The sequence below is a fragment of the Scyliorhinus canicula genome, chromosome 10 (genome assembly GCF_902713615.1).
Source record: "Scyliorhinus canicula chromosome 10, sScyCan1.1, whole genome shotgun sequence".
NCBI lineage: Eukaryota > Metazoa > Chordata > Chondrichthyes > Carcharhiniformes > Scyliorhinidae > Scyliorhinus > Scyliorhinus canicula.
Window position 1 is genome coordinate 135,216,126 of NC_052155.1, and position 19,957 is coordinate 135,236,082.

A 19,957-nucleotide genomic window follows, 5' to 3' on the forward strand; every position below is an offset into this window, starting at 1 on the left:
GTAACCTTTTCGGATTGAAATTCCCCATTAACTGAAACATGTGACATGTCATATAAATACAATGAGAATTGATGCCTGCCTAATCAATGTTCTTGATAAAAGAATGATTTTATTAGGAATGATGCCATTGCAGGGATTAAACAAAACATTCTAATTGGATTCTTATTCTTATTCCTGTACACTCTTTCTTACAAATTATACCTGTGGTATATAGAACTTCATAAGCTCATTTTCAATTTGCAGCCCACGTGTAAAACAAAAGCAGATTGACTGCTTATTATAGAAGACACCTGATTATCACTTTCATTGATTAAATCATTGTTGTGCACCAATGACATATCCCAATAGGACTTAATGAAAATTTATAGAAGAACACTGGCTTATTGCACATCAGTTTTTGCAACTTCAGCTAATGCCATGCAAAAACTGATTATATTGCAATTCAAAGATTGCCCAATAGTTTACCAAAATCTTTATTATTAACCTATTTATTAAAATCTCTATTCCAAATAGCATTAACACTAATGGAATCCAGGGCCTGAATTTTGCGCCTCTTGGGCATGTGCAATTTGCCAAATAAAGGCCGTCCAGCGTGAAACATGGCATTTAGTTTGAGAAGTGCCCATGGGGGTGGGAACTAGTCGGGCATCCAGGGAGAGCCAGCGGGGGATTGCAAAACAGCAGAGAGAACTCCCTGAAAACTGCCTGGGGCACAGGGGGAGCTGCGGTAGCAAAAAAATAAAGCTTGAGATACCATAATGGCATCTACACCAGCTGGGCACACCAGGAAGGAGGGCAATGCTGTTGGGTGCTCTGCCCCCTGCTTCTCTCACGAGTATTTCTGCATTCTGCTTGAGGAGGCATATGCCAGACATGAAGTTCTAATGCTTAGGGAGGGCAAGAGGAGGCTACTGCACACCACCAGGAAGGCATGGAGAGAGATGGCTGCCCAGATCAGCGGGCAATATGTGGTGTGCCGCACCTGGATACAGTGCTGCAAAAGGTTTAACGCTCTTCTTGGCTCCACAAGGGTGAGTACCGAGCTGGCATGGAATTGCGTATAGATATGCTAAGTGGTAGCCATTCATCATGAAGCCTAGGAGTGTACAGGTCTGTGTCCCAAATGGCATTGAAACATGTCCTGGCCAAGGCTGGTAAATCTGCCTGCTTGCCTTGGGTGCATCGAAGGGTGAGATATGTAAATCAGATGTGCGACTCAACCTGATTCTCAGCGGGTTAGACCAGGCTGGAATGGTGTTGCTGGTGGAGGTTTGTCTAATGAATTCTCTTCTGTCCATTCAGGAGAAGAAAAGCCAAAGTGATGTTGAGCGAACAAGAACAGGTAGTGGGGTTGCCAACTCCTCATGATGACCACTGGCCACACGTGGCCCTAGGAAGGGAAGATGGCGGCGCCCACTGGCCGCACGTGGGGGGTGCCAGGACAATAGCAGTGATTGAGCGGGCCTGGCACACTGCAGCAAAATGTCCCTTCTTGCCACTGGCCTTGCAGAGGGCGCTCTGCACTGGGCAGTGCTCCCCACATGATGCGACCAACAAATATCATAATTGAATCGGACCCCTGCAACATACACGTCTCGGATGGCGAGTTCCATGTCCTGGGTGGCTGTCATGGCCTGGAAGTTACATTCATGTGCTAGGGCTTTAAGGTCATGCAGATAGTCTTCTAGCGACTCCCCAGGGCGCTGGCGGCGAGTTGTAAAGATGTGTCGCGCTTAGACTTCATTCACAGGCCGCATGTACAGGTGGTCGAGTATCGCGAGAGCCTCAGTATAAGAGTCAGTTACATCAAGTTGAGTTGAAATATGATGGCTCACCCGTGCGTGGAGAAGACTGAGTTTCTGTTCTTCTGTAACAGAGGAAGTAGTCGACGCAGCCAGGTAGGCCTTGAAGCACCGAAGCCAGTGAAAAAAATTTCCTTTGCTTCTGCGGCCTGTGGATCGAGTTCCAGTCGGTCAGGTTTGAGAGCTGATTCCATAGTAGTTTTTAAGTTGATTAAATTGATGCGTCCATCAATTCATTCAGAGACACGAGTTGAAGTAAACTGTGGCTTTATTCGGCTTACAACTAAGCCTGCCTGCGACTATGCTGAACTGAGGGCGGACTCGCAGGACCGCAGCACTTATACTTCCTGCTGGGGGCGGAGCCAAGGGCAGAGCCCTGTACATGCTCCTCATCTACCCCTGTGGGCAGAGCCGCGCAACAGCTCACAGATGGAGCCCACAGGAACACAGTAATGTACAGTGTGAATTTATAGTGGTTACTCATTCACCACACCACAGAAGTAGCATTTGGGTCCCACGGGGTTGGTTGGCTGCCGCGCGGCACAGGCATGGTGTTGGCCGAGGGCGGTCGCCTATGGTGTCCACGATGGGGTGGCCGCCTGCGGGGTCCATGATGCACAGGAGGGGTGGGCCGCGCGGTCAGGGGCATAAGCCTGAATTTTGCACGATGCGACCGTAAGTGAGATCGCTAGTTTTTTTTGTCGCCGCAAGGTCGAGCGTGGCCCATTCTAAGAGGCGCTGGAGGATGTAGTCAGACCCTATGCCCGTAACAAATGCGTCTCCCATCAGCAGATTTGAGTGCTCCATGGCCGAAATGGCCTGACAGTCACAGTCTCTAACTAGGGCGAGCAGGGCACGCCAGAAATCTTCCACCGCCTCATTGGGAAGCTGGCGTCGCGTAGAGAGGAGATGCCTGGCATAGATTTGTTAGTCCGCTGAGCGTAGTTTTACTTCAGTAGCGCCATGGCCTCTGCGTAGGTCGGCACGTCCTGGATGAGGGGAAAAACGTTGGAGCTCAGCTGCGTGTACAGGATCTGGAGCTTCTGTGCTTCTGGGATTGTGACTGGCGCAGACCCAATGTACGCTTCAAAACAGGTTAGCCAATGTTTGAAGTCTTTTTTGGAGTTGTCTGCTTGAGGATGCAGCTGCAGGCGATCCGGCTTGATGCGGAGGTCCATCCCTGAAAAATCTCAGTGTAATAAATTGAAGCACTATCAATTACGAGAAGATGAGAGTCGAATGTAATCGAGGCTTTATCACACTGAGATGTGCGGCCTCCTACAGCAGCTGATAAAATGGCTACAGTAAAGGGAGCACACATATTTATACTCCGCCGGCCAGCAGGCAGGGACCTACCCCCGTACCTGTAGTACAGGGGCCCTACCGTAAAACACATATATACACACATCAGTGGTTACTACCATAGATTTGGAGGGGAGGAATGTTATAACCCATGGGGTTGTTACAACCCATGAATACGAGCCTCCCTACGAATGGACGGGTGCCCATCAGCAGAGTAAGTGGACTCCAGCAAAAAAGCCGGCCCAGATGAGAGCCCAAACGGCAACTGAAGTGTACTATCACTCGGACTCCTCTGTGACCATTAAATAAGCCAAACAGTTCTGAAAAATAAACTAAAACGGCAATGAAACCTCCTAAAATCACAGAAAATGCTATTAACTATCGACAATTAACCAACTAAACTCCTAACTTCTCACATTGCTAAAGCTCCAGTTGACATTTATCACCCTCGAGATGGAGAAACCAATAAAAACAGGATGATTGCCCACCAATGTTGCCCGTGTGCCGACCGCTCAATTGCATGGGCAATGTTAAATTGTGCACAATTGGACATTTAAGGGGGATAATTGTCAGATAAATTGTCGGCATATTGACATTGTGATTCCTGCCCAGCATAACCATATTCAATTTCATGCTCGTTCAGGCTGGCAGCACATCCAATTCCAGAACATTAAATTCCACCTCATCTGATAAATGGAACTGGCTACATAGTAGACATGTGACAAAGACATAAACCCTAAAATTCTGATCAAGCCAAATGCAAAATTCCTGCGGTTCTCTGGATTGGAGTCAGAAATTGGGACAAAACTCAGATGCCCCGGAATTCACACAGAAAGTCTCTCTTACTGCTGATTTCTGGTGTGCGATCCATGGATAAATTTTCTGATTGCCCCCTTACATCAAGGAGGGATCGCAAGGATGCTGTCTCACTGCCCTTGAGAACTGGTATAAATCTATCTGAGGCCTTTGACTTAACAATGACAAGTGAGAATATCCTGACCTAATGTCCCGCAAGCACTGTGATGGGATTCTCCGTGGACCTCCAATCAGCAGACCTGGCACCAAACCTGGACTGATTCAGCAACTGTGGAGGGGCTAGCACTGGTGCCACGTGGAACACAATCGATTCCAGTGAGAAACGGTCCGTGATTGACACTCGGGAGGCTGGTGAGCTTCAGCCACATATATACATTGCAATCCCCGCATACACTCAACCCAGCCAACAAGATGGCACTGGTTGTGCTGGAATGCGCCCACCCTGCTAATGGGTTGGCTGATGCCAGAGGGTACCTCGAGTCGGTACCCTGGGGAGACAACAAGATGATCTGGGGACCTAGGTTCAGAGTAGACAGTCAGCAGAATGCGCAGTTAGAACATAGAACATAGAACATTACAGCGCAGTACGGGCCCTTCGGCCCTCTTGCATGGCCACCTTGCAGGTCACAGCAATGGTGTTCCGTGCCCGTCCCCACCAGCCCCACAACCCCACCTCCTGGGCACTCACTACTACTCCCCCCAGGCCTGGCAGAAGGCCCCACCCCCCCACCCCGAGCCAGTGGCACAACTGTCAGCAAACTATGGCGCTGTTGGACACTTTCCATACTCCGTCTCTCTCCCTCATCAGCCAAGACACTGGTTTCATGGGGCAGGATTCTCTGATAATCGGCGCGATGGCCGGAACCCGGTGCCAAAAACGGCGTGGATCACTCCGGCGTTGGGCCCCCCCAAACGGCGCAAATTCTCCGGCCCGGAATGGGCTAGCAGCGTGACGCCATTCGCGACGGCGTGACCCGCCGCGGACCCGACGGCGTCATTGATGCCGGGCAGCGTCACAGCACAAAAGACCCCCCCCCCCCCACCCGGAGACCCGAAAAAATGGTCGCCCGCCGCGCAGCCCCAAGGTTCCAGGAGCGCGACATCGAAGCACTCCTGGATGCAGTAGAGCAGAGGAGGGAGGCCCTGTACCCCGGACATGGCCGCAGGGTTTCCCCACGACTCAGCCGGCGCCTGTGGAGGGAGATGGCAGAGGCCATCAGTGCTGTGGCTGTAACACCAAGGACAGGCGCACAATGCCACAGGGTGAATGACCTCATCAGGACAGCCAGGGTGAGTCCCCCCCCCCCCCCACCGACGTACGGCACACCCCAGGTGCAACTAACCCTAACCCTAACCCTAATGTGCTACATACCTATACCAATATACGCACAACCGCTGGCCTGCATGTATATCCCTGCCTAACACTGTTGTCCTTTATCCCTGCCACCCACCGGCCCACCCCCCACAGGTGAAGCGTGCACACAACAGGGAGCGTCAGAGGACCGGAGGGGGCCCAGCTGATGAGAAATCACTTACCGTTCATGAGGAGAGGGTCCTGGAACTGGCAGGCGGGCCCGAGGACCGGGTGATTGCCGATGCAGTGGTCGGGGGCGCACACCAAGTGAGACCCCCCACAGCCCATTCTCATTCCCCCAATATTCCCCTCCCCATATCCCCCTCCCCCATATCCCCCATATCCCCCCACCTCCATGTCCCCCATATACCCCCTCCCCCATATCCCCCTCTCCATATCTCCCATATCACCCCTCCCCATGTCCTCATATCCCCCTCCCCATATCCCCCATATCCCCCCACCTCCATGTCCCCCATATCCCCCATACACCCCCTCCCCATATCCCCCTCTCCATATCTCCCATATCCCCCCTCCCCATGTCCTCATATCCCCTCCCCATATACCCCATATCCCCCCTCCTCCATGTCCCCCATATACCCCCTCCCCCATATCCCCCATATCCCCCCTCACCCATGTCCCCCATATCCCCCTCCCCATATTCCCCATATCCCCTCCCCCATGTCCCCATATCCACATGTCCCCCATATCCCCCTCCCCATATCCCCCTTATCCCCCCTCCCCCATGCCCCCATATCCCCATATCCCCCTCCCCATATCCCCCATATCCCCCCACCTCCATGTCCCCCATATCCCCCATACACCCCCTCCCCATATACCCCTCTCCATATCTCCCATATCTCCCCTCCCCATGTCCTCATATCCCCTCCCCATATACCCCATATCCCCCCTCCTCCATGTCCCCCATATACCCCCTCCCCCATATCCCCCATATCCCCCCTCACCCATGTCCCCCATATCCCCCTCCCCATATTCCCCATATCCCCTCCCCCATGTCCCCATATCCACATGTCCCCCATATCCCCCTCCCCATATCCCCCTTATCCTCCCTCCCCCATGCCCCCATATCCCCATGTCCCCCATATCCCCCTCCCCATAGCCCCCATACTTCCCCTCCCCATATCCCCCTCCCCATGTCCCCATATTCCCCCCTCCCCATATCCCCAATATCCCTCACCCATATCCCCCCTTCCCCATATTCCTCCCTCCCCCATATCCCCCTCCCCATAACGCCCTCCCCATATCCCCCATATTGCCCCCTCCCCCATTTCCCCCTTCCCCATATCCCCCAAATCCCCCCTCCCTGATATCCCGCAAATCCCCCCACCCCCATATCCTCCAAATCCCGTCTCCCCCATATCCCTCTCCCCATATCCCCCTCACCCATATCCCTATATCCCCCATATCCCCAATATCCCCTTCCCCATATTCCCCCTCCCCTATATCCCCCTCCCCAGATCCCCCTCACCCATATCCCCCATATCCCCAATATCCCCTTCCCCATATTCCCACTCCCCCATATCCCGAAATCCCCCATATCTCCCTCTCCCATATCCCCCTCCCCATATCCCCCATATCCCCAATATCCCCCTTCCCTATATCCCCCCTCCCCCATGTCCCCCATATCCCCCATATCCCTCCCTCCCCCATATCCCCCGATCACTGCCCGTGTGTCTAACCATGCTGCTGTATTGTGTATTGCGGGACCAAACGTCGAGGCACTCGTCCCCGCGGATGCCGACCGCCCGCAGGATTCCCCATAGCGGCACGAAACAGGGACAGGCCCGACCCCTCCGGCATGCGATGCCCTCACGACACCCCAGGACAGCCACGAGACAGGGACAGGACCGGAGCAACATGGAGACAACGCCCCTATCTTGTGCGAGTGCAGTGACGCAGGCGTGTGACACCCAGCGATGAGGGGGGCAGCCGCAGCCGATATCATCGCATCGCAGCATCGCAGCCGAGCCAGGACACCCCTACCCAGGACAGCCCTACCCAGGACACCCCCACCCAGAACACCCCTACCCAGGACATCCCTACCCAGGACAGCCCTACCCAGGACAGCCCTACCCAGGACACCCCTACCCAGGACACCCCTACCCAGGACACCCCCACCCAGAACACCCCTACCCAGGACACCCCCACCCAGGACACCACTAGCCAGTACACCCCTACCCAGGACAGCCCTACCCAGGACAGCCCTACCCAGGACAGCCCTACCCAGGACAGCCCTACACAGGACAGCCCTACACAGGACACCCCCACCCAGAACACCCCTACCCAGGACACCCCTACCCAGGACACCCCCACCCAGTACACCCCTACCCAAGACACCCCTACCCAGGACACCCCTACCCAGGACACCCCTACCCAGGACATCCCTACCCAGGACACCACTACCCAGGACACCCCTACCCAGGACACCACTACCCAGGACAGCCCTACCCAGGACACCACTAGCCAGTACACCCCTACCCAGGACACCCCTACCCAGGACACCCCTACCCAGGACACCCCTACCCAGGACACCCCCACCCAGTACACCCCTACCCAGGACACCACTACCCAGGACACCACTACCCAGGACAGCCCTACCCAGGACACCCCCACCCAGAACACCCCTACCCAGGACACCCCTACCCAGGACACCCCCACCCAGTACACCCCTACCCAGGACACCACTACCCAGTACACCACTACCCAGAACAGCCCTACCCAGGACACCACTAGCCAGTACACCACTACCCAGGACAGCCCTACCCAGGACAGCCCTACCCGGGACACCACTAGCCAGTACACCACTACCCAGGACACTCCTACCCAGGACAGCCCTACCCAGGACAGCCCTACCCGGGACACCGACACACATGACACTGAAAGACAGAACAGTGACACACAGCGGACGGGTGGACATGAACCGCCACCCCCGGGGACCATGGATTCTGGGTCGGACAATGCTCATGACACAACACCACTCCAACACCCTCCACCATCTCAGAGACACTCCCCTCGGTTGGGCACGTCAGTGATGAGGCTTCTGGTACACTCACTGGTGTGCACAACCCTGCTGTACCGGTACAGCAGGTAGAGGTAGGGGCAGCAAAGGGGCCAAGAGGTCAGAGGGCATCTTGGTGCAAGCAAACATCTGCCGCCCAGAAGGGTCCCGGGTTCCTGGAGTTACCACACCCACCCATAGACCTGATGCAGTCACTGAACCAGGGACAATCGAAGGGGGTGCCGGCTGTCTTGCAGCGGCTGCAGACTTGCAGACCCTTGTCGATACTAGGGCGGGCCTCCAGGACTGGCAGCGCCAAGTGTTGGAGGGCGTAGGATGGCCGGTCCGTTCGCACCCATGACCCATGTAGAGGCCCGGAGGCCATCGGGAACCCCGAGGGAGGAGGAGGTGCTGGGAGCTGTCCCAAGTCCCCCTGTAGGCGAGGTCCCGGAACACCGTGGCACCTCGGACTCCCCCCCCCCCCCCCCCCCCCCCCCCCCCCCCCCCCCACTTCCATCCATCCCAGGTGCATCTGGTGGGCAACTGGCAGGACAGGCTGGCTACACCATCCCAGTCACCCGAGCTGCAGCCTGGCCCATCTAGGCCAGGCCGCCCCAGGAAACGGCCGCTAAAGGGATCCCGAGTCACAGGGCAGGAATCGCAGGAGTCCACCTCCAGGTCTGCTGTACCGTCTGCGGAATCACCTAGACGTAGTCAAAGGGCCCGTAAGGCCAAACAATTAGACACTGAGTAAATTGGCACGGGTGCAGGGCACAGACGAGGTTTAGGGGCGAGGACACGTGTATGGACTGTTTGTCATTAAAATCACTTTCACACAGACAGAATCTGCCTTTGTGCTCTGTCCGAAGCGTGCGGGGGTGTCGTGTGCATTGAGCGCCAGTGTCTGTGTGAGGTGTGATCTCACGTCGGCCCCAGGTGTGGGTGGGTGGGTGGGTGGGGGTGAGAGTTTTAGTGGTGGGTGGGTGGGGGGATCGAGGGTGTTGGTGGTGGGTGGGTGGGGGGTGAGGGTTTGGTGGTGGGTGGGTGGGGGGACCGAGGGTGTTGGTGGTGGGTGGGTGGGGGGTGAGGGTTTGGTGGTGGGTGGGTGGGGGGGTGAGGGTGTTGGTGGTGGGTGGGTGGGGGTGTGAGGGTGATCGGCTGGTGCCGTGGTGTGCGGTCTGTGTCCATACTCGACCTCCTAGTCAGTGAACCGACAGCTATCAGCCTGTCCCGTGCCCGCTGGCCCAGGTGGTAACGGTGGGCAGCCTCCCGCCCATGTCCAGCCTGTCTGTGCTGACCATTGCCCCCATCCTCCTCATCTGTGGAGGACTGCGCCTCATCCTGCTGCTCCTCCCCTTCCCCCTCCTCTGCTTGCGGCACATCGCCCCTCTGCTGGGCTATGCTGTGCAGGATGCAGCACATCACAATGATGCGGCCGACCCTATCTGGCGGGTACTGGAGGGCCCGTCCAGAGCAGTCCAGGCACCTAAAACACATTTTTAGCAGCCCAAAGCACTTCTATCACACCCCTGGTCACTGCATGGGCATCGCGGTTCTCCATGTCAGTCTGTGGCCTCCGTATAGGCATCATCAGCCACAACCGCAATGGGTAACCCCTGTCACCCAGCAACCAACCCCTCAGCCGGGGTTGGCGTCCCTCGAACATGCCGGGGGTGTAATGACGTATGAGTCATGTGCACTTCCCGTGTACCAGGCACAGACGTGCAGGATCATCAGGCGGTGGTCGCAGACCACCAGAATGTTCACGGAATAGGTCCCCCTCCTATTGGTGAACTCGGCCCTGTTATCTGCAGGTGGCCGCACGGCGACGTGCATCCCATTAATCGCACCCTGGACCATGGGAAACCCGGCCACAGCAGCAAAGCCCGCTGCCCGGGCATCCTGGCTTGCCCGGTCCACAGGGAACCGGATGTAGTGGTCTGCAATGGCGTATAGGGCGTCTGTCACTGCCCGGATGCACCGGTGCACCGATGCCTGCGAGATGCCGGATAGGTCCCCATTCGGCGCCTGGAATGACCCCGTGGCATAAAGGTTCAGGGTCACCGTAACCTTGACAGACACGGGTAGAGGGTGTCCTCCCCCAGTGCCAGGTGTGCCATCAGGTAGCAGATATGTGCCACGGTTTCCCGGTTCATCCGGAGTCTCCTCCTGCATGCCCGGTCTGTGAGGTCCTGGTAAGAGAAGCAGGGTCGGAGAATCGCCCGGGGGCGCCTAAAATCCCGCCCCCGCCGTGGCAGAGATTCTCCGCCACCCGGGAAGTGGCGGGGGCAGGAATCTCGCCACTCCGATCGGAGAGGCCCCTGCGGCGACTCTCCGGCCCGGATGGGCCGAAGTCCCACCGCTGGGAGGCCTCTCCCGCCGCCGAGGTTTAAACCACCTCTGGAACGGCGGGCTCAGCGGCGCGAGCAGGCCCCCGGGGTCCTGGGGGGGGCGGGGGGGTCTTCGAACCCCAGGGGGTGCCCCCACAGTGGCCTGGCCCGCGATCGGGGCCCCCCCTCAGAGTCCGGGCCAGTGCCCTGGCTGCACTAGTTTCTTCCGCGTCCGCCACGGCCTCCGCCATGGCGGAAGCGGAAGAGAACCCCACATCGCGCATGCGCCGGCAGTGACGTCAGCGGCCAGCTGCCGCTGACGTCACTGCCGGCGCATGCGCGGACCGGCGAAAGCCTTTCGGCCAGCCCCGCTGCCGGGGGCGCCGGTTTTTTGCGCCGGTCTTCTGGTGGCAACCGCTCCGGCGCGGGGCTGGCCCCCAAAGGTGGGGAGAATTCCCCACCTTTGGGGAGGCGCGACCCCTGAGTGGTTGGCGCCACTCCCCTACTCCGGTACCCTCCGTCACGCCGGGTAGGGGAGAATGCCGCCCTTGGTGTGAAATTGGCACCCATCGCGATTTCGGCGTCGGACCGATTCTCCGCCCAATCGCACTTTGCGATTCTGCTGTCGACTGACGGAAAATACCGCCGTTTCTTTCTGCAATAAAGGGACGTGAGCAAATTTTGTTCATCCCTCTGATATTAGATGATAGTTCCAAGGGTGTCATAATGTCACAAGTAAACTAAATTGTTTTCCAGCGAATTAGGGAACCTGGCGATAATCCTGGAAGAACCTGTACAATTTCATGAATACCATAAAGGCAAATCATAAATAATGGACTGAACCCTCCACTGCCTGCCTCCAGTAGTGAAGTACCCGATGTGGCAGAGAATCCAGTGTCAGCCAAAAAATGGGATCGGCGCCTCATGTTCCGATCCCCCCGCTGGCCGCAGCATCGAGGTTCGTGCCCATGCCATTGGTACAATGCAAATGGGTTAAATTGACACATTTGCATCCTATTAATCGACTGGCCTTTGGATTCGCCAATCCTGCATGAATCCCCGGTCCTCTGGGCCGGCATTCATGTGGCTGAGAATTGGTGCAAGTGTTTCTCAGTGTGATCCTGGCACAGTTGACCTCATGGTGGGCAAAGGGGTAACTCTTTGAGAGAGTTGCCCCCAAAATCTATCGGAGTGCCACACTCCGCTCCACAATGCAAATCCTGACTACCCCATCCCCACCAGATCCTCACCACCACCGCCCCCCATAGAAATAAATTCCACATTGATATGAATGAAATTCTTGCAGATCAAAGGTCTGAGGGGGTTGAAACCCAACTGATGTGGTGTTCCTTTTCTCCGAATGGACAGGTGCTGCTTCTTCTGTCTGAACCAGAAGGTGTATTCCACAGGCGAGATTTACAGCAATGATTTTCTTCACTGCCTCTGTCTGGACTGCTCTCTCGCTTCCAGGCAGAGGGCTCCCTTCTGAGAGGGGTGGGGGGGGGGGGGGGGGGGGGTAACAGGCGGTGGTCTCTGTTATGGGGGGGATCTCTAGTGAGGGTCTCAGTTGGGGGGGTCTCAGGTGGGGGTCTCTTTCATGGGAGGTTCTCTGGTGAGGGTTTTTTTATGGTAGGTTTAGAACATAGAACATAGAACGATACAGCGCAGTACAGGCCCTTCGGCCCGGTGTTGCACCAACATGGGAAGTCAAAAACTAAAGGCCATCTAACCTACACTATTCCCTTATCATCCATATACTTATCCAATAAACTTTTAAATGCCCTCAATGTTGGCGAGTTCACTACTGTTACAGGTAGGGCATTCCACGGCCTCACCACTCTTTGCGTAAAAAACCTACCTCTGACCTCTGTCCTATATCTATTACCCCTCAATTTAAAGCTATGTCCCCTCATGCTAGCCACCTCCATCCGCGGGAGAAGGCTCTCACTGTCCACCCTATCTAACCCTCTGATCATTTTGTATGCCTCTATTAAGTCACCTCTTAACCTTCTTCTCTCTAACGAAAACAACCTCAAGTCCATCAGCCTTTCCTCATAAGATTTTCCCTCCTATACCAGACAATATCCTGGTAAATCTCCTCTGCACCCGTTCCAAAGCATCCACGTCCTTCCTATAATGAGGCGACCAGAACTGTACGCAATACTCCAAATGCGGCCGTACCAGAGTTTTGTACAGCTGCAACATGACCTCATGGCTCCGAAACTCAATCCCTCTACCAATAAAGGCCAACACACCATAGGCCTTCTTCACAAACCTATCAACCTGGGTGGCAACTTTCAGGGATCTATGTACATGGACACCGAGATCCCTCTGCTCATCCACACTACCAAGAATTCTACCATTAGCCAAATATTCCGCATTCCTGTTATTCTTTCCAAAGTGAATCACCTCACACTTCTCTACATTAAACTCCATTTGCCACCTCTCAGCCCAACTCTGCAGCTTATCTATGTCCCTCTGTAACCTGCAACATCCTTCCACACTGTCTACAACTCCACCGACTTTAGTGTCGTCTGCAAATTTACTCACCCAAACTTCTGTGCCCTCCTCTAGGTCATTTATAAAAATGACAAACAGGAATGGCCCCAGAACAGATCCTTGTGGTACGCCACTCGTAACTGAACTCCATTCTGAACATTTGCCATCAACCACCACCCTCTGTCTTCTTTCAACTAGCCAATTTCTGATCCACATCTCTAAATCACCCTCAATCCCCAGCCTCCGTATTTTCTGCAATAGCCGACCGTGGGGAACCTTATCAAACGCTTTACTGAAATCCATATACACCACATCAACTGCTCTACCCTCGTCTACCTGTTCAGTCAACTTCTCAAAGAACTCGATAAGGTTTGTGAGGCATGACCTACCCTTCACAAAACCATGCTGACTATCCCTAATCATATTATTCCTATCTAGATGATTATAAATCGTATCTCTTATAATCCTCTCCAAGACTTTACCCACAACAGACGTGAGGCTCACCGGCCTATAGTTACCAGGGTTATCTCTACTCCCCTTCTTGAACAAAGGGACCACATTTGCTATCCTCCAGTCCTCTGGCACTATTCCTGTAGCCAATGATGACATAAGAATCAAAGCCAAAGGCTCAGCAATCTCTTCTCTGGCTTCCCAGAGAATCCTAGGATAAATCCCATCAGGCCCCGGGGACTTATCTATTTTCACCTTGTCCAGAATTGCCAACACTTCTTCCCTACGCACCTCAATGCCATCTATTCTAATAGCCTGGGTCTCAGCATTCTCCTCCACAACATTATCTTTTTCCTGAGTGAATACTGACGAAAAGTATTCATTTAGTATCTCGCTTATCTCCTCAGCCTCCACACACAACTTCCCACCACTGTCCTTGACTGGCCCTACTCTTACCCTTGTCATTCTTTTATTCCTGACATACCTATAGAAAGCTTTTGGGTTTTCCTTGATCCTACCTGCCAAAGACTTCTCATGTCCCCTCCTTGCTCGTCTTAGCTCTCTCTTTAGATCCTTCCTCTCTTCCTTGTAACTATCAAGCACCCCAACTGAAACTTCACGCCTCATCTTCACATAGGCCTCCTTCTTCCTCTTAACAAGAGATTCCACTTCTTTGGTAAACCACGGTTCTCTCGCTCTACCCCTTCCTCCCTGCCTGACTGGTACGTACTTATCAAGAACACGCAATAGCTGTTCCTTGAACAAGCTCCACATATCCAGTGTGCCCAACCCTTGCAGCCTACTTCTCCAACCTACACATCCTAAGTCATGTCTGATGGCATCATAATTTCCCTTCCCCCAGCTATAACTCTTGCCCTGCGGGGTATACTTATCCCTTTCCATCACTAACGTAAAGGTCACCGAATTGTGGTCACTGTCTCCAAAGTGCTCACCTACCTCTAGATCTAACACGTGGCCTGGTTCATTACCCAAAACCAAATCCAATGTGGCCTCGCCTCTTGTTGGCCTGTCAACATATTGTGCCAGGAAACCCTCCTGCACACATTGTACAAAGAACGACCCATCTAATGTACTCGAACTATATCTTTTCCAGTCAATATTTGGAAAGTTAAAGTCTCCCATAACAACTACCCTGTTACTTTCGCTCTTTTTCCAGAAGCATCTTCGCCATCCTTTCCTCTACATCCCTAGAACTATTAGGTGGCCTATAGAAAACTCCCAACAGGGTGACCTCTCCTTTCCTGTTTCTAACCTCAGCCCATACTACCTCAGAAGAAGAGTCCCCATATAGCATCCTTTCTGCCACCGTAATACTGTCCTTGACTACACGCCACACCTCCCCCTCTTTTGCCCCCTTCTCTGAGCTTACTAAAACACCTAAACCCCGGAACCTGCAACAACCATTCCTGTCCCTGCTCTATCCATGTCTCTGAAATGGCCACAACATCGAAGTCCCAGGTACCAACCCATGCTGCCAGTTCCCCTACCTTATTTCGTATACTCCTGGCATTGAAGTAGGCACACTTCAAACCACCTCCTGAACACTGGCACCCTCCTGCGAAGTCAAATCTGTGCTCCTGACCTCTATACTCTAAATCTCCCTTACCCCAAAACTACAATCCAGGTTCCCATGCCCCTGCTGAATTAGTTTAAACCTCCCCAAAGAGCACTAACAAATCTCCCCACCAGGATATTGGTGCCCCTCAGGTTCAGATGTAGACCATCCTGTCTATAGAGGTCCCACCTTCCCCAGAAAGAGCCCCAGTTATCCAGAAATCTGAATCCCTCCCGCCTGCACCATCCCTGTAGCCACGTGTTTAATTGCTCTCTCTCCCTATTCCTCGTCTCACTATCACGTGGCACGGACAACAACCCAGAGACAACAACTCTGTTTGTTCTCGCTCTGAGCTTCCATCCTAGCTCCCTAAAGGCCTGCCTGACATCCTTGTCCCCTTTCCTACCTATGTCGTTAGTGCCAATGTGGACTACGACTTGGGGCTGCTCCCCCTCCCCCTTAAGGACCCGGAAAGCACGATCCGAGACATCACGTACCCTTGCACCTGGGGGGCGCGGGGCGATCTGGCCCCAGGGGGTGCCCCCACGGTGTCCTGGCTCACGATCGGGGCCCACCGATCGGTGGGCGGGCCTGTGCCATGGAGGCACTCTTTTCCTTCCGCCTTCGCCATAGTCTTCACCATGGCGGAGGCGGAAGTGACCCCCTCCCCTGCGCGGGGATGATGTCAGCAGCCGCTGAACCTCCAGCACATGCACGGACGTCCACCGGCCAGCGAAGTCCCTTCGGCCCCGGCTGCCGTGGTGCCAAAGGCCTTCCACGCTAGTGGCAGAGCACCAACCATTCCGGCGCGGGCCTAGCCCCTCAATATTAGGGCTTGGCCCCTAAAGGTGCGGAGACTTCCGCCTTTTGGGGCTGCCCGATGCCGGAGTGGTTCACGCCACTCCATCACGCCGGGACCCTCCGCCCCACCGGGTAAGGGAGAATCCCGGCCCATAGTGTTTCTGTTCTCAGTAAAGTAGTGATCCATCCATTTGTTTTGGCCTCCTTATCTGAGGAAGGATGCTTCTGCTCTTGGCAGAGTGCAGCGAAGGTTTACTAGACTGATTCCTGGGATATAATGTCTATAAAATTCTCAGACACTTTGACGCATTTATTACTCAAACGCTTTACCCAGGTGCCCCTATTTGCAAGATGAACAATGGTCAAATACAAGTTTACAATGCAACCAAATTTATTATCAAGCACAGTAAAAACAGTTACTCGCTTTAAATTATCCCAACTATAATATCTTAGAATCTCTACAATGCAGAAGGAGGTCAGTCAGCCCATCGAGTCTGCACCAACCCTTGGAAAGGCAACTCTACCTAGGCCCAGGCCCCCATCCTATCCCTGCAACCCAGTAACTGCACTGGGTGGGATCAGGTTATTGAGTTGGATGAAAGGCCATGATCATTATGAATGATGGAGCAGAGGGCGGCATGTGGCGCAGTGGTTTGCACTGGGACTGCAGCCGTGAGGATCCGGGTTTGAATCCTGGCCCTGGGTCACTGTCCGTGTGGTGTTTGCACATTCTCCCCATGTCTGCGTGGGTTTCACCCCTACAACCCAAAGATGTGCAGGTTAAGTGGGTTGGCCACACTAAACTGCCACTTAATTGGAAAAAAAAAATAATTGGGTACTCTAAATTTATTTTAAATGAATGATGGAGCGGGCTTGAAGGGCCGAATGCCCTTCCCCTGCTGCTATTTTCTATGCTTGCTTATTTAATGCAAGGGAGTGATGAGCCATCAATTGCACGAGAGACGAGTTGCTATACAAAAGTTAGGCTTTAATAAGCTAGAACTTAGCCCTGCGGTTGACTACAATAAAATGGACGACCGCCGGGCGTTCCGACTATTTATACCTCGGTATGGAGGTGTGGTTAACTCAGCCTCTCGACCAATCGGAGAGCTGTCACATGACTTGTCTCACCCAGTCGGTCGAGAGGCACATGACCGACCAGGGCCAATGGTAAGCCGGTGTTCTGCACCAATGGCAGACAGCTATGCAAATCATATCACCACAGGGAGCCTTTTCATCACTTATCTCTGTAAAAATAATAGATACCATGCTAGCTAATTGATTCTTTGAACTGGGCACTCAGGGATCTGCACTGGTGTATTCAACAGAAACCAGAGTCCTCTTTCCAGTGGATTGCTGTATTCCTTGGAGGTGTACCATACGGTAATTATTAGTAAAATTTTAGGAACTGATGAAATAAAACAAGTATTCCAGAATAATGGTAAATTTTTCAGTTGATGTTTTAACTGTCAGAATAATGATTATTCCCCATTTTCCAAAGTACTGGTGAAGTTGAATGATTGCTCCATTGCCACCAGGCATCGAGTGGAGTTGTTAGCTCACTTGGCATATAGTTCAGATTAGCACTAAAAATACCTGGGCGGGCTTCTCCGTTGGCTGATGGCGAAATGCAATTGGGCGGACTATAGGTTCAGTAAACAATGTTTGCATGTCATTAGCATGTCAATCTCCGGGGCCCCCGCGATACTCCACGTCTGATGGGCTGATTTCCTGACGACGTGGTTCACTTGTGCTTTTAAAAATCATGAAACCGGTGTTCTGGCTGTTGAGGGAGGGAGAGGGGGGTACTGAAAGCGTGCAACATTGCCATAGTTGCTGACAGTTGTGCCGCTGACCTGGGGGGGGGGGGGGGGAGAGTCTGGGGGTGTAGCTGGGGGTGGCCAGGAGGTGGGCTGTGGGGTCCGGGTGGACAAAGCAGCACCATTGCCGCAGCCGGCAACGCAGCCATGCAGCTATGCACACTGCTGACAGCCCACTGTAAACTTAGGGTGACTGGCCGTATAGGTAACCCCCCCAGGCCACTCCTCAAGGTGCCCGCTGGCCCCAGCCAACCCATCAGCTGTATGGGTGCGCTCCAGCACAACTAGTGCCATCTTGTTGTCTGGGATGAGTGTATGTGGGGGTTGTAATGTGTATATGTGGCTGCAGCTTGTCAGCCTCCTGAGTGTCAATCACGGACCTGGCGAATCAAGGCTATAGGCCAAGTGCTGTCAAGTGGGATTAGGTGGGCAGGTCATGGCCTTTCATGCGTTGGTCCAGACTCAATGGGCTGAAGGGCCTGTTTTGCACTGTAGTATTCTGTGATTCTGTAATTCTGTGATCACGGTACATACTCTACCAATTTTGTCCAGCTCTCAGTTTCTGGGTCTACAAAAGAATAAGGGATTCCCCAGCTAACCCAATTATACAGATACCCTCCACTTTGTGGGAGCATGGAGTATGGTGGAATAGAAAACAAAGAGAGCTCTCAATGACATGTGCCAACTTAACTGGTGTCCAATTTCCTTATTTTACATGGTCTACCGTTCTTTCTAGGTGTGACCCCAGACAGCATATCAGACGTGGAGGGGGCCTGTTACCTATCTCGCCCCCGACCTGCAATGCATTTAACGGCCGTCCTCTGGTGGGCCTGGACCTTGATGGCTGACCTTTGGGTATCACGGGTGAGGAAGTGCCACCCTGTTCTGCCCACTGTACATCAGATGCACCAGTGTTAGGTGGGGCGATTCAGCAGCGCTGAGGTGTTCCAGCACTTCCCCTGCGGCAGGCAACGGCACGGGCCGCATAACTTCCTCCTTATTCGGGGTGGTCGCTGGTCCTCGGGATACTCCATGGGACAGAGGCAAGATGGAATTAGCTCTAGAGGCTCCACCATTACCTGTCGCTGCCAGTCCTGGAGGCCCGCTCTCGTCTCAACCAGGGTCTCAATGCCCTCAACCATGGAGCACAGAGACTGGGCCACATCCGTCAGCGAGTGAGTCAGGTCATTCTGCACCTCGGTCAAGTCCCTCTGCTCCTCGATCATGTCCCTCTGTGACTGGCCTCGGTCAGTCAGTGCCCGGCCAATGCTGTTGATGCCCTCAGCCATGATCCTTTGTGACTGGACCAAGTTCTGGAGCGCTGCAGTATTGTCCATGTGGGCCTGGTACACGGCTGCCTGTGACTATGCTCCCCTGCCCTGAGCCTCAGCGATCGACCACACAGTCTGCTCCAAACTTGGACGCCTTGATCCATGGCTGTGACTTTTTGACCCAAGGCTTCCATTGCAGATGCCATCCGTTCAGTGCTGCCCTAGGTACCGTGTATTGTTGGCACAATCTCCTGTACCTGAAGGTGGTTGGACTCCTCCAACTGAAACTGCAGGCACAGGAAAGTTGCTGACACCCCCTCCTGTAGAGCCTGACTCTACATCTGCATCTCTACCGGTGATGGGATCATACTTTCCAGAAACACAATACCTGTCCAGACTACAGCTGGTTCCTGAGATCGGACAGCCCTCCGACCGCCCACTTCCTCGAGAGTTCCTACCGCCACCTGATATACTGCAGCATATGTGATGTGCGCATCTGAAGGAGTCTCTTCACTAAAATGCCCGACCAAAGTGATAATCTCTGAAATCGTAGAGGGTGCAGAAGAATGCAGTGACAAGAAGTCGGTGTCGTCACCAGACTGGTCCTTCGGGGTGTGCTGGGGTTGTGGCTGGGGACGAGGTACCCCAGAGGGGCCGGCATGCTCCGATGGTGATCCTGCAAGACAAAAGACAAGACAAATGGTGAGATCTTGTGGAGGAGTGGTCTGGGGGAGAGGGGTGACTCACTTGCTATACGGACATCATTTTGCATTAGGGGCTCACTTGGTTGTCGCGTGCCGACCACCACCTCAGAGATATCCCTCTCCTACACCTCAACGGATAATGCCATCACCCTCTGCTCAATGGGGGTGAAGTCCTGGAGGCTCGGGATGCCCATTTGGCACTTCTCCTGCTCCCTT